Source organism: Marmota marmota, unplaced genomic scaffold (genome assembly GCF_001458135.2).
Source record: "Marmota marmota marmota unplaced genomic scaffold, marMar, whole genome shotgun sequence".
In the NCBI taxonomy this organism is placed as follows: domain Eukaryota; kingdom Metazoa; phylum Chordata; class Mammalia; order Rodentia; family Sciuridae; genus Marmota; species Marmota marmota.
This window is the reverse complement of record NW_026000242.1, coordinates 4,407,046-4,411,411: the sequence shown is the minus strand read 5'-3', so window position 1 is coordinate 4,411,411 and position 4,366 is coordinate 4,407,046. Positions and strand designations below refer to the sequence as shown.

The window sequence follows — 4,366 nt, the reverse complement described above, 5'->3', positions numbered from 1 at the left end:
TCTCTCTCTCTCTCTCTCTCTCTCTCTCTCTCTCTCTCTCTCTCTCTCTCTCCCCTGCCCCTTCCTGGTGGCCATGTCCTGAACTGCTTTTCTCTTCCACGTCCTTCCACCATGATGTCCTGCAGAGCAGTGGAGTCAGCCATCTATGGACTGAGACTCTCTGAAACTGTGAGGCCCCAAATAAACTTTTCCTCCTTTAAAACTGTTCTTGTCAGGTCTTTTGGTCACAGCAGCAAAAAAGCTGACTAAAACAGAGAGACGAGGGGATGGGTGTGATCCACAGTGGAGAATGTGTACCCCCTCGGGGCAGCAGCTGCTCTCAATTCCATCTGATCGTGAGATCTTCTGACGTTTTTCAAGGAAGCTAGTTACTTGTGTTTTTATTAAAAAATTGACACTGTGCTCGTCAAAGACAATAGGTCTGGTTCCACTGGTTTTCAACTTCTGATCTACCCATTTCATGAACCTGAGCCAGGAGAGGGGAGGGGAAGAGTTGGGCCTGGTATTGGGACCAGTGCTCTTTCCCCTACTTTTAGAAGGCGTGTCTTCTAACAAGATCCTTCACCTATCCAGAGGCAGGAACTGCCCCTTGCCAAGATCTAACTGTCCCTGGAGTATGGGAGTGGTGGAGGGGACATTTTCTGGCAAAGTCACTCTGTCCCCTGCCCCACCCCTTGCCCTACTGGCTCTTAGCTTCACGCTGGGGCCTGGTACTCAGGTCCCAATGATTCTCAGCCTCGTTGGTCTGGCTAATGAGATGGAGGCTGTGGATCCCCACCACACTGCCAACCTGAGACCAGGGACCATCAATCCTGCTTCCCCATTGCCGAGGACACCCCGAGTGACGGATGAAGCGCCCGGGCCATGAATCATCTCCCTTACCTTTCCCCATCTCCCGGCCAGCTTCATAGAGCTGAGAAGATGAATGTCTGCAGGCTCTCACCTGCTCCCTTGAATAATTTCCTTCTAAAAGAGGCCACTTATCAGTAATTCATTACTCGCTTTTGTTAGCATAAACAAGACCAAGGAAGTGGGCTGGGGGTGAGGCTTCCTGTTCCTCCCCCCAGCCCTGCCCCATCATTCCTCGGTCCTGTGGGTTGGCCTCCAACCTCAGCCCTCCTTCCTGCTGTGGAGCAAGGCAAAGCTGGTTCTTCAGGACGGTTGTTCCAGCTGGTGGTACCCCCCTGACAGATGGCATACAGCTGTTTCCGGTGTCATCTGGATGAGCACAATCAGCTCCAATTGATGATTTCTTTTAATCTTGAATTAAATGTCACATGTTGCCTCTTTCCTTTATGGCCCATATACACCTCTGTCTGTGTTGTCTGTAACTACAGAATAAGATATTACTGGCGGGGGACTACTTCTCTGAAAGCCAGTCTTGTCTCTGTGCAGTTTCTGTTTGTTGGAGTATAAAACTGGTCCCCTGACAGTAGCGTGGGGAACCTGGAACATCAGAGATGACCCTGAAAAGGATGAACATTGAGGTCACAAAATTAGGACCGTAGATCTGAGTTCGTCCTGCTACCCCAGGGCCTTCCTTGGCAGGAGGTATGTGTGTGACCAGGCTGGGCACTGGGTGGTGCTGGGTTTTTGCCATAGGTATGTGTCGAGGTGCAGTTCCAGAGAGGTTCCCCTGATGTGTTGGTCAGCTTTGTGTTCCTGTGACAAAAATACCTGACAATGATGACTTTGGAAAAAGTTTATTTTGGCTCACAGTGTCAGAGGCTCAGTCCATGGTTGGCCAACTCCATTGCTCTTGGGCCCCAGGTGAGACAGAACAACATCATGGCAGAAGGGTGTGACAGGGAGGCACCGCTCCTCTTATGGTGGGCAGGAATCAAAGAGAGAGGGGAAGGGGCCACGGGGAAGATGCACCCTTCCAGGACATGCACCCAGTGACCTAGGTCTTCTAGCCTCGCCCCTTTGCCCACAGAACCACCCAGTCAGTCCATTCAAACCAAGATGGACTGATTAGGTTACAGCTCTCACAATATAGTCATTTAACCTCTGAATATTCCTGCATGAACACAGGAACTTTTATGGGACACCTCATATCCAAACCATAATAGGGAGTGAGATCTGGCAGGAAACAGGGGAGGGCACGAGGTTCTTTGAGTGTCAAGGACCAGGGCAGGAGGCCAGCCAGGCAGGGAAGTCCCCTACCTTCCCATCCTTAGCAATGGAAAGAAGAGGACAGCAGATTCTAGCTTAGCCTGTTAGGGACCAAGGCTCGTTTATTTTTTTTAATGCACCACCAGGGGAGCAGGAAAAAGAGAGGCTTCCTTCTTCAGATCTAAGTTCTTTTCCTGTTTCTCACATAGAAGCACCTCATCCCACAGTGACTGTGACAGCATTGCACAGGCCACTCAAGGGCAGTTTTTATAGCTCTTCCCGTCTTCATCCATTCTGCGGCAACTGTAGGGACATCTTCAATCATAAACCTGATTATGACCTCCCTGATTAAAATGGCTTGAATGGCTTCCCATTGTCTTCAGACTCAGGTCCCGAGTCCTGAATGTGGACTTGCTGGAAGAAGTCTACTTGCTGCTCCAGACTAGATAGACACACTATGTCCTCCCCACCTGCTCCTTTAGTCTCTCAATGAACTTGAAATCACTGGCTTCACACCGATGCTCCCTACCAGCCTTTGCATGCATAAGGCACAGATCCGAGTCCTGCTTGCTGCTGTTTCCCCAGCACCGAGTAGAGAGGCTGCAGGAGGGGCTGCTCTCTCCTCCACCCTGCATGAAGGATGAGGAGAGAGCATGCAGGGGAAGCCTCAGGCCGCACATCATCTACACAGGGCATCGCTTCGCCACCTCCAACCTCTGCTTCTTCCTGCACCATCAGAGATCTCTGTCCTCTGCTGAGCCCCTTAGCTCTAGCCACCTCCTCTAGTCTTTTCTGGTCCCTGAAGATTACTTGCTCTGACCTTGAGCCCACCTCCCCTCTGCTCTAGGGTGAAAGGATCCATCCTAAGACTAAGGAACTGCAGCACCTGGCCTTTTCCCAGCCAGCGAGGACACTTGATGGAGACACCTGCCCGGCTCCACCTCCTTTTCCCTGGGCAGCTCCATGACCTCCCTGCCCCAGCTTCCACCTACACGCAAGGAAATGCCCAGAGCGTCACTGCTCATCAGCCAGCTCTCCGCACCCCATCTGGGGTCACAGTTTCATCAGGACAACGCTGACATGAATCAACACAATACAGCACATTTGCAATTCAATTGCTGCTCATCCTTAGGACTCCAGCCTACAAAAAAGACATGCAAATCTAGAATGATTTTAGGGAAATTTGGGGGTGTTTGCCACAGGATGGTGGTGCAATGACCGGAATCCTTGCTGCCCGAGGCCAGCTGTCCATTAATAAGGTGCACATTAATGTCCTTTTCTGGGAACCCTGAAAGCTGTTGTGCCATCATTTGCATATATCAGCATATTCTATGCTGCTGCCTATCCCAGGGTCCACAACCTCTGCCCAGGGAGCCAAGCTGGCCAGCAGGCTGGTTTTCCTTGGCAGGCAGCCGGCAGTCCCCACCCCTGGCTGTCCTTGCCATGGCAAACACTGCAGCTGCAACCCACCCTTTGACGGCCCCTTGAACGAAAGCTCTATCCTTACTTATGTATAGCAGCCAGGTGACAGAAGCTACTTCTCCCTACCTGGGGCAGGGTGGACAGTCAGTCCTCTCCCACCCTCTGTCACACTCTAAGTAAAGAGGGCTTGGGAATCTGGCATGTGTTTATTCAGCTGATGAGTAGCTTTATTGAGCACTTACTAAGGGTCGGGTGGTATGACGGGCACTGGGGGTACAAAGAAGGCGGGGGGGGGGGGTCCTAACACGAGCAGCTCAGTTGCTGCTCCCCAGACCTGGGGGTTCAATAACGTAGACAGGGTCCTTCCCACATCCTCACTTTACCATCCCCCACACTGTACCTGAACCTCTCAGCCCTTGGCTCTCCAGTGGCTCCAGCCTCAGTGCCATCACCCACCCCTGTCTGCCAAGCAACTCCAGTCCACCGACTGTCCGTGGCACCCTGGACCTCTCCCGTCAGGGTGAGAGCCCTTCCTGTTTGGGGCAGTCAAGGTGTAGATGTGAAGCACACCTAAAGGAGCCTGGCCCCTGGACTTCCTTGGGGACAGAAAGGGTTTCTCTGGTGGCAGTTGGGGTCTCAATAGTGGTTTTCCTTTCTTGGCTTCTTCACCAAGATGATGGATAGACAGGGCAGGAAGGAGGAAAGACTGACAGGGGGTGATGGAGAGAGGCACGAGGTTAGCCGGGCCCTGTCTGGGGGTTGTTGGGGGCTCCGGCCTCGTGATCCAGCCTCTCTGAGAAGGAGATGCTTTTGGCCAATTCCCAAGAGG

The 4,366-nt window shown here is 52.3% G+C and overlaps 1 long non-coding RNA gene across 3 annotated transcripts in view; it reads right to left on the bottom strand.

The window, feature by feature from the left end:
• LOC125613922 overlaps nucleotides 1–1,004 on the bottom strand; it is a 15,530-nt gene extending 14,526 nt beyond the window's left edge. For all 3 annotated transcript variants that reach the window (XR_007344511.1, XR_007344510.1, XR_007344512.1), the window contains exon 1: nucleotides 883–1,004. This is a non-coding gene — a long non-coding RNA (uncharacterized LOC125613922). The remainder of the gene's footprint in view (nucleotides 1–882) is intronic.
• Between the last annotated feature and the right edge of the window lie 3,362 nt (nucleotides 1,005–4,366).